Below are 11,237 nucleotides of genomic sequence, written 5' to 3'. Positions count from 1 at the left end.
CGTCCAATGTCTGGAAGGCGTTCATGGAACGTCTGGGGGTCTCGGTCAGCCTGACCTCTGGGTTCCACCCTGAGTCAAATGGGCAGGTGGAACGGGTAAATCAGGATGTGGGTAGGATTCTGCGGTCCTACTGCCAGGACCGGCTGGGGGAGTGGTCGGTGTTCTTGCCATGGGCAGAATATGCCCAGAACTCTCTCCGCCACTCCTCTACTAACCTAACGCCAATACAATGTGTTTTAGGTTACCAACCGGTTCTGGCACCGTGGCACCAGAGCCAGACCGAGGCTCCTGCGGTGGATGACTGGTTTCAGTGCGGGGAGGAGGCGTGGGACACTGCCCAAGTTCACCTCCAGCGCACCGTGCGTCGTCAGAAGGCCAATGCTGACCGCCACCGCAGTGAGGCCCCGGTCTTCGTATCGGGGGATCGGGTCTGGCTCTCAACCCGGAATCTGCCCCTCCGCCTGCCCTGCCGGAAGCTGAGCCCGCGGTTTGTGGGGCCGTTCAAAGTCCTGAGGAGAATCAACGTGGTCACTTATAGGTTATTACTTCCCCCTGATTACCATATTAACCCCTCGTTTCATGTGTCTCTCCTCAGGCCGGGGGTGGTTGGTCCGCTCCAGGAGTCTGAGGTGCGGGAGATTCCTCCACCTCCTCTGGACATCGAGGGGGCCCCGGCGTACTCTATCCGTTCCATCTTGGATTCGAGGCGTCGGGTTGGGGGCCTTCAGTACCTCGTGGAGTCGGAGGGGTACGGTCCGGAGGAACGGTGCTGGGTCCCGGTGCGGGATTTCCACCGTCGCCATCCGGCTCGCCCTGCTCCGCATCCTCCTGGCCGTCCCCGAGAACAGGATCGGCACGCTACTGGAGCTGCGCGTCAAGGGGGGTGTACTATCACGACTTCCGCCGAGGCTGCCTCCCCTCCTTGTTCAGGCAGGCTTCAGCGTTCGTCGTCACCGGCTTACTAGCCACTGCCGCTCAATATATTATCATTCCATTTGTCTTGTCTTGTCAATTACGCACACCTGGTTCTTATCCCCTCATTAGTCTGTGTATAAGTGTTCCCTCTGTCCCCCTTGTCCTTGTGGGTGATTGTTTATTGTGAGAGTAGTGTAGCTTGGTGGAGCTACTCGCACGTTGTTATTGCCAGGGTAGATATTTCCCCTGTGTCTGTTTTTCGTGTGTCGCTATTTAGCGCAATTGTGTACGACGGAATAAACTCTGTATTCAGTGATTTACCCTCCTGCGCCTGACTCCTTCTATCACACTCATCACATGAGTAACACACTGAGACGTCAAACTGTCAAACACATGTTTCATTTTCCTTATTCAGTTAATCAGTCTGAAATGTGTACCATAGGCATATTTTATGTATTACTGGTGATTGACATAAATGACTTGTCTAAATAGCATGCAGCAATCAAACATAATAATGGTCAGCCATGATGATAATGTGATAAAATAATGTCCCATATTCCCTCAGGACCACATCATATGAAGGGGGTAGACATTACACCTTTATGTAACCAGTCATAACCCCTTCATTAGTGTTGCAGTATCATTCACTACAACTGTCATAGCACATTATTCAACATCATCCCTAAGGAATTTTCCAAATAAAAGTCCCTTCGAATAGCTCTTTATTTATCAGTACAACATAAATGAGTATTATTACTGTCAACCCCCCTGACACACTATTTACGCAACATCCTGGGAACACTGGGTAAGCCTCAGAGCATTACCCAGGTAGCATTACCAATTTAGAAGGGGTGGGAACCACACCTGGGTGAAAATAGTGTATTTCCTATACTCAAACTAGCTGTACTTAAAGATTGAGCTTGTTTGATGCAATGGAACCAACAGAATAGTCCCAAAAGTGCAAAAACATAAATCTGACACCACAAGTAGGTACAAGCAAACGCTCAAAATATTTGAATGATTTCAAATACTATTTGAACCCAGGTCTGGATAACACCAGTGCAATTGATGTCATTTTAACATCTTAATGGATGTGTTCTGACGATGGTCCCCTCCCTCCATTCCTCTCGTCCTCAGGTCCAACCTGTCCCTCTCTCCGGGGAACGTCACTGAGACACACATGGGACCTCTTCAAAACGTACGACCACCATGCCCCATTTCTATCTGTTTTAGTTCTGTATCTACATCTCTATTTCTATATATATATATATCTCCATGTCCACTGCTTAGGCTTCTCTTGCTGTGACTTTCTTGGTTTCTTACATGATGTGGTGTGATAATCATCAAGTAACATAAAATTAACACTTGAAATGGTTAGCACAAAATGGCCGCCGGTCCACCATTCTAATCCAATGACATTTATGGAAAGGGAATCATCAATCTTTTACATTCTAATTATATGTTCTGTACTGTAGGTGTGAGGAAATAGAGAGTATCAGAGTTCTACATTATATTTCTATGTTGTGTACTGTAGGTGTGAGGAAATAGAGAGTATCAGAGTTCTACATTCTAATTCTATGTTCTGTTCTGTTGGTGTAGGGAGATAGAGAGTATCAGAGTTCTACATTCTAATTCTATGTCCTGTACTGCAGATGTGGGGAGATAGAGAGTATCAGTGTTCTTCATGAGAGATTCTGTGCCTTCATCAACTTAAAGAATGCCAACATGGCCGCTCTCGCCTTGGAGAGGCTCCAGGTGAGTGGTGGGATGAAACATAATGCTGTCAAAATGCCTTCAACTATGTGAGATGTGCTTTCAATTATTTAGTTTGTACTGTTGTGACTATTCTATTGGTTCCATTGTACTTTTGGGACTATAATTTTGGTTCCAAGTACTTTTGGGACTATGCTATTGGTTCCATTGTACTTTTGTGACTATTCTATTGGTTCCATTGTACTTTTGTGACTATAATTTTGGTTCCGTTGTACTTTTGTGACTATGCTGTTGGTTCCATTGTACTTTTAGGAACACATTTATTTATACCCGCACCGGTGCGTCATTCTAAGTTAAAAAAAAAGCACAAATACAACAGCAAACAAGCAGTGTGTGTGTGTGTGTGTGTGTGTGTGTGTGTGTGTGTGTGCAGGCATGTGTGTAGTGTAAAACAACAGGCTTCCTTAAATAAGGCAATGCAAACTAGTGACATGGGGTGACAACTAGAAACAGATACATGTCTCAACAACCTATTCATCTATTTGTCCTGAACTCCTCTAGGGACACCAGGTCGTGAAGTTTTATGTTGGCTTGGAGGGAATTCCAAGATCAGGGGGCTGAATAATGAAAGGACCTTTTTCCATGCTTGGTTTTACATTTCAGGACTGTTAGCATAAAACAAGATTGAGATCTGAGCTTGAATGTGTTCTCATTTCGTGCTAGAATAGAGGATAGATAAAATTGCAGTTTTCCTTCAATGGCCTTCTGAATAACAATGTACCAGTGTTTGAGCTTGCGTGTTGCTAATGATGTCCACCTGACAGCACTGTAGAGATCACAATGGTGAGTTAGATGTCTCTGCATAATACACAGGGTCAAGACCTGTATCAAAAATTATCACCATTGTCCAACACAGAGAGTAAAGTACAACAATTCAACTCCTTTCTGGTGGCAAAGGAAAAAACGTTGTTATTGGTTCCATTGTATTTTTTGGGACAGTGCTGTTAGTCCCATTGTACTTTTGGGACTATGTTATTGGTTCCATTGTATGTATTTGGACTGTGCCTGTTGTTTGTCCTTGTTGGTCCTTGTTTGTCAATGGTGATAAGTGTTTCATCTGGAGGATATTATTTTTTAGACCAGAGGAAAGAGTGCCTCCTATATTGATTATTTTTAAGAAGGTCATACCAAGGATAATTTAGCTATTTGATTTAGAATGTTAAGGAAACTTAACTATCCAAAAAATAGATACAACGATTATTTGATTAAAAAATATTGTTGGCCTTACTGCTATTAGCCCATACAAACGCATTGAATAGCAGATTCACTACATGGAATAAAATATAGTCCCCCCAAAAAAATCTAAAGGAAGTTTATTCTGAAGTGTCTGTGTTATGTGGGCAGCTTGTCTCTCCCTTTTCTGTTTCCCTTCCTCCTTGTTTTGTCCCCTCTTTGTCTGTTGTATGTGTGTTTGTCCCCATTATGTTGGTGCGTCTGCCGGTGTGTGTCTGGAGTGGATCGGGGGGCGTGCTCAGGATCTGCCTCTCCTGTGCAGCTGCGGGTTGTTTCCAGTGATTCCTGCCTCACGCAGCTGCATCCTATTCTCTCATCAACCTGCACTACTAATTCCTGGGCATGGATCTCCACCGGCGCCAGATCGTTGTTCTTACTAGAGCGGTAACTTGGCTCACCAGTAGAGTTAAATTGTCTTTGTCTTCAGCCTGGCTCTTTACTCTCCTTAACCTGTCGTTTGTTTTGTCTTCAGTTCAGACATACCTCCCTGCCTGCCTGCCTGCCTGCCTGCCTGCCTCAGCCTCTCCTTCCTCCGGAGCCGACTAGCCCACTCTGTTCCTTTTCTTCAGTTGTTTTTGGACTAAGACAAATTGAACTTTTATTAAAATAATTTTTGTTTCTTCCACTCCCTTAGTCGTGTTTTGTTTCTCTGAGTGCTGGGTTTAACCATAGCTTAACAGTCTGTCCTATACCTGAGAGATATAAGTAAGATCGTAATATATATATATTTTTTAACATGGATTTAACCCCTTATTTTTGGCACTGAACAGTATATACTTCCATAATTTTGTCTTGTGTGGCCTTTGGGTGTCCTAGAGAAAAACAACAGACATGTTCGTGAGAGTCTCATCTTTCCACACATTAGTGTGTAGCCCAAAATGTTTGGATGCTACAGATCGACTGTACCGACTTCAGACGAGTCCCAAGACGCTTGAGGGGTTCGTAGAGCAACATTTTATGAGAAGACCGATTTTCGGGACGTCTCATGGTCTGACAAACATGGTCTAGCTCTGTCACCTTTCACCACAGATGCAGAAGTGCAACATAGGTGAACACGGTGGATTGAGACAAAAAACAGACCTTAAACTGACAGATTTGTATGGCGATTTTTGGATTATGCTACATCAACCTTAGGGGGTTAACATGGTTCTGTATTAAAGAAAAGTGGAAATGGGGGACATTTTGTCCATTTTAGAAATGTAGGGCCCACTCTAATACAGTAACCTCCCTTCTCTCACATGCTGTTCTGGTCATCATGCATGTTAATGTCTTAAAGAGGAAGGAAAGACAGTTCTGTATCAGCTACTTGTGTTCTGACTACTTTAAATATGTATCAACCACAGAACTGACACTTACCAGCAGTTCCCGCACTGCCAGTCAGTTGACTCACTGTACAAGACCTCTCCCCTTCACTTCTAGCTGTAAGTACTCTTGACAATATCTTGAAAAATAGTTTTTAGTTATTTGTTTTTAGTCGTAAGTCATATACTTGAGGGTAATGTATCATTTTACTTCTTGTTACTATTTGAGCTGTGTTTTGGTTGTTCCATCAGGGCCAGTATTCATAACGTGTCTCAGTGTAGGAGTGTTGATCTACATAGGGATGAGATTATTAACCAGGGTAAAAAAGACATGCAAACATACATTTGAATCCCTGCTCAGTGTGTGTGTGTGTGAGACACAGTGGATTTATACTCAACAATAATATAAACACAGCATGCAATAATTTCAAAGATTTAAATAAATAAATAAATAATATGCCATTTAGCAGACGCTTTTATCCAAAGCGACTTACAGTCATGCGTGCATACATTTTTTGTGTATGGGTGGTCCCGGGGATCGAACCCACTACCTTGGCGTTATAAGCGCCGTGCTCTACCAGCTGAGCTACAGAGGACCACATTTTACTGAGTTACAGTTCATATAAGGACATTTGTCAATTGAAATAAATTAATTACGCCCTAATCCATGGATTTCAAATGACTGGGAATACAGATATGCATCTGTTAGTCACAGATACCTTTAAAAAAAAAGTAGGGGTGTGGATCAGAAAACCAGTCAGTATCTGGTTTGACCACTATTTGCCTAATGTTGCGCGACACATCTCCTTCACATAGAGTTGGTCAGGCTGTTGGTTGTGGCCTGTGGAATGTTGTCGCACTCCTCTTCAATGGCTGTGTGAAGTTGCTGGATATTGGCAAGAACTGGAACACGCCGTCGTACACGTCAATCCAGAGCATTGCAAACAGGCTCAATGGGTGACATGTCTGGTGAGTATGCAGGCCGTGGATGAACTGGGACATTTTCACTTTCCAGGAATTATGTACAGATCCTTGTGATGAATGGCACTACAATGGGCCTCAGCAAACTGCTCGCCCACACGACGCCATACACATTGTCTGCGGTTGTGAGGCCGGTTGGACGTGCTGCCAAATTCTCGTAAATTATAAAAAAATGAACATTCAATTATCTGGCAACAGCTCTGGTGGACAGACCTGCAGTCAGCATGCCAATTGCACTCTCCCTCAAAACTTGAGACATCTGTGGCATTGTGTTGTGTGACAAAACTGCACATTTTAGAGTGGACTTTCATTGTCCCCAGCACAAGGTGCACCTGCGTAATGATCATGCTGTTTAATCAGCTTCTTGATATACCACACCTGTCAGGTGGAATATTATCTTGGCAATGGAGAAATACTCACTAACAGGAATGTAAACAAATTTGTGCCCAACATTTGAGCGAAATAAGCTTTTTGTGCCTATAGAACATTTCTGGAATCTTTTCTTTCAGATCATTAAACATGGGACCAACACTTTACATGTTGCGTTTATATTTGTGTTCAGTATTGCTGAGGGCCCTTTAGGACCAGACTGATAGGGAGTAGGGTTGACATCTATACTGTGTAGGATGTGTGTTTCTCTAGAATCTGATACAGACTCCATGGGCCTTATTGGTCTTCCCTGTGGGTGGGTGTGTGTGTGGTTGTATGTGGTTGTGTGTGTGTGTGTGTGTGTTTGTGTGTGTGTGTGTGTGTGTGTGTGTGTGGTTGTGTGGTTGTGTGTGTGGTTGTGTGTGGTTGTGTGTGTGTGTGTGTGTGTGTGTGTGTGTGTGTACATGTGTGTGTGAGCCTGGTTCATTTTCAGTAATGAGGCCCTGTACCCCATTTCCAGTTTATACTCCAATGTATCAGGTGTAGTTATTCACCAGCTATAGAGTGAGTAGTTGTTTATGTTTCTAAGACTGCAGGGTGGGAGATGCAACAATGGCCTTGAGAACAGCAGGAAGTGTGTTGGTGGTCTTTCTCTGGTCTGTAGCAGGTATGGTCTCATTCTTGTCTTTTAGTTGCTCTGTTTAACAATCTACAGACATTTCTAAAAGGATAAGAATCATAATATTATTCTGGTGTGTTCTGTTAGGCGTCTCCACTTCACTTTAAATAGTTATCTTTCACACCTCACTGAGTGATGCTTATCTGTGGTTTCCATTCACACTCAACTCAACAACTACGGCAACAAATTGTGGACAAACCCTACTGTTAGTGTGAGCCAAAAGACCTTGACTTAATTATGATACCATTGTATTGTGTGACTGTGTTTCAGTGGTACTGGGTCAGAATGGCTGGAGTGTGAGCTGCACCAAGAATAGTATCTGTACCTTGAAGGGGTCAACAGTGGAGCTGTCCTGCTCCTACACATATCCCAGAGGTTATACAGTCACGACAACCAAATGGTATAAATGGAAGAATTCGATCTGGACTGAAATCCAAAATAAATATGAGGATCGTATAGAGTACCGTGGGAACAAGGAGAATGACTGCACCCTGAGAATCACAGACCTGAGAGAGGAGGATTCAGCATCATATTACTTCTCATTTACAGCAGGCTCATCGACATATGGCTCAGATGTTACTCTCTCTGTCACAGGTACTGTAATCTGACATAAAGAGTATAGTTACCACTTCAAATGATTTATTACATTTTCAGTGAGAACCTTGGAATGGTGCTGACAGACAGATGTTCTCCATTGTTGTTTCATAACTTCAGATCTAAAGGTGACTGTGGGAATGTGGACAAGAGGGGAGTATTGGAAGACACTGAACTGCAGCACCACCTGTACCCTGATTGGTAACCCCAACCCCACCTTCATCTGGTACAGGAACGGACAACATCTATATGAGAGCACCTCCCCCCAGTACAAATACTCAGTCTCCAGTAACTATAAAGACAGCTACTCCTGTGCTGTGAAAGGCCATGAGGATCTCCGGTCTCCTGCAGTCTGTGAGTGTGGATTAAACCCTGACAAAGCCTGTAAACTGAAAAGTTGGTGATGACTTATTAAATGCTCAGAAACTTCCATTTACATTTACTGTTGAAGTAAACTACAATATTTCCAAAGTGGAACTTGCTATTAATATATCCTTGGCAAGAAACATTTAGAAAATAAAATAAATGAAATAACAAAAATCTTTATGTTTCAGGCATTCAGAGTCAGGAAATACAGTATAATGTACTTATCTGATTCCATTATATTTCAGGTGTCCAGGGTCAGGACTGCAACAGAGTGACTTACACCAAGAGGAGAATCTGTGTCTTGAAGGGGTCATCAGTGGACATATCATGTACTTATGGCAGTGGTAATGATACCGTCACATCATCACTCTGGTTTAGTCCTAAACAGAGTGCTAGGTGGAGTGATAAGTTGATCCCTGAGGACATAACCACAGACCCAGGGTATGCAGGTCGTGTGGAGTATGGTGGAGAGAAGGAGAGAGGTCACTCCACCCTGAGAATCACAGATCTGAGAGAAGAGGACTCAGCTGAGTACAAGTTCATATTCAACACACATACATCAAGATGGGGATACAGCTTGACTGGAACAACTCTGACTGTCACAGGTTACACTGAACAAATGATCATGTTTATACATACATTTCTATGTGATGTTTAATTATAATTATTGAGGAAAGTTTGCTGGCTCACCTGTCTCCCTGACTGTCACAGGTAATCTGTCACTCATCTCACATCTATTACTGTAATGACCTTATTAAGGGCAGTCATACAGACACAGTAGTGGTATGTGACAGAAAAAAACAAATCTAGTATATCATATAAGAGGACATATATAGGAGGAGAATAATGATGTGTTTCCATTTTTCTCTAGATGTTGTGTTGGAGATGGATCCTACATCTGTGTCAGAGGGGGCGAGAGTCACACTGACATGTAGAACCAAATGTACACTGGATCCCATCACAGCCTACAGTTGGTATAAGAATGGACAGCCTATACCAAACAGCAACACCTACTCTCCTGTCTATAGCCTATTCCCAGTCAGCAGTGAGGATGCAGGAAGATACTCCTGTGCTGTGGAAGGCCATGAGGATCTCCCCTCTCCTGAAGACACTCTCAATGTCAGATGTAAGTACATGGGGTTTAAATCTTTAGTTTGCTATGTTAACATTGTAGTGACAGATATTAGCTCCACTTGCTACTTGAATTGATCATCTTCAATAAGAGGGTGAATCTAAATGTAATTGTGTGGAAAAGTACAATTATGGAAAGTTTATATAATATTTTTTTACATCAGATGGACCAAGGAACACATCAGTGTCAGTCAGTCCCTCTGGTGAAATAGTGGAGGGCAGTTCAGTGACTCTGACCTGCAGCAGTGATGCCAACCCACCTGTGGACAAATACACCTGGTACAAGAAGAACGTAACCTCACCAAAAGCATCAGGACAGACTTACAACATCCTCAACTTCAGCTATAAGGACAGAGGAGAATACTACTGTGAGGCCCAGAATGGAAGAGGATCTATGAACTCTGCAGCTCAGATGATCACTGTAGCAGGTAAAGTTCCATCTTCAATATTTCAATACAATATTATGTTCAATAAGAAATGATGTTTCAAGGTAATCTTCTTCTAGTTTGCCTTATTACACTTTGGTTTATAACTATACATAGGCTTATATATACAAGTATTGCATTATTGTCCTGTATTGCCGTATATTCATTTTCAGTTTATAATAACATGGACTCATATCATCTATATCATCTTTTAGGGAAAACAAACCTCAGTTATGACTCCAGCTGTAGGAATCACAGTGATTGTTCTGGTTCTCATACTGGCTTCATGTCTCTTTGGCTTCATGTCTCCAGTCCGCCTGGCCTTGCTGCTATTCCAGTTTCAACTGTTCTGCCTGCGGCTACGAAACCCCTACCTGTCCCAGACCTGCTGTTTTCAACTCTAAATGATCGGCTATGAAAAGCCAACTGAGAGACCTGAGCCCTAGGACCATACGTCGGGACTACCGGCCGTGGTGACTCCTTGCTGTCCCCAGTCCGCCTGGCCTTGCTGCTATTCCAGTTTAAACTGTTCTGCCTGCGGTTATGGAACCCCTACCTGTCCCAGACCTGCTGTTTTAAACTCTAATGATCGGCTATGAAAAGCCAACTGAGATTTATTCCTGATTATTATTTGACCATGCTTGTCACTTATGAACATTTTTGAACATCTTGGCATGGTTCTGTTATAACCTCCACCCGGCACAGCCAGAAGAGGACTGGCCACCCCTCATAGCCTGGTTCCTCTCTAGGTTTCTTCCTAGGTTTTGCCTTTCTAGGGAGTTTTTCCTAGCCACCGTGCTTCTACACCTGCATTACTAGCTGTTTGGGGTTTTAGGCTGGGTTTCTGTACAGCACTTCGAGATATTAGCTGATGTAAGAAGGGCTATATAAAATAAAATTGATTGATTGATTGATTTGGCTTCATGTGGTTAAGGTGAGTGAAAATGCATATTTTAAAGATTATTTCACTTTATTAACTTCATTAACTCATTCATATATTCATTCATTCACAAAACAGGAAGAAAGCATTCAAAACCACCTCTGACACAAGACACACAGCAGACATGGGACAGGTGAGTCTTATTGCTTTGTGGGACATTTCTACTCTTCATACTGTCACGATTCAGACAGACGACCAGAGGACCACAATTGCGTCACACCAGAAAGTTTATTAAACTTAAGGGAAAAGGGAAGTAGGGAGTGAATGAAGGCTCCAGGGGTAACAGGGATCCCGTCCAATGCGCTGGGTCTGTGCCCCCCCCAGTGGCAGCGATGCGTCCTATGAAGCCGGTGGTGGGTGGTCCAGAAGTCCTGGGGGGGGGGGAGACACAGACACAACAGGGCGGAATGAAACCAGGCAGCAGTACAGTTCAAGGGAAAACCAAAATACGTAGTAGCAAGGCAGAAGGCTGGTCAGAGTTACCGGGATTGAAGAGTAGTCAGGAGTCGTAATGGCAGAAGCAGGTCTGG

At 43.3% G+C, this 11,237-nt stretch overlaps 1 long non-coding RNA gene across 1 annotated transcript; it reads left to right on the top strand.

Annotated features, from left to right (window-relative positions):
- Window positions 1-8,120: 8,120 nt before the first annotated feature.
- On the top strand, window positions 8,121-9,163 carry LOC123484259. Its single transcript, XR_006658462.1, has 3 exons — window positions 8,121-8,199; window positions 8,457-8,922; window positions 9,083-9,163. It is a non-coding gene; the product is annotated as an uncharacterized LOC123484259 (long non-coding RNA).
- The last annotated feature ends 2,074 nt before the right edge of the window (window positions 9,164-11,237 follow it).

Source organism: Coregonus clupeaformis, unplaced genomic scaffold, assembly GCF_020615455.1.
Source record: "Coregonus clupeaformis isolate EN_2021a unplaced genomic scaffold, ASM2061545v1 scaf0248, whole genome shotgun sequence".
NCBI lineage: Eukaryota > Metazoa > Chordata > Actinopteri > Salmoniformes > Salmonidae > Coregonus > Coregonus clupeaformis.
The sequence above is the reverse complement of the archived record's forward strand: the minus strand, read 5'-3'. Positions and strand labels throughout refer to the sequence as shown.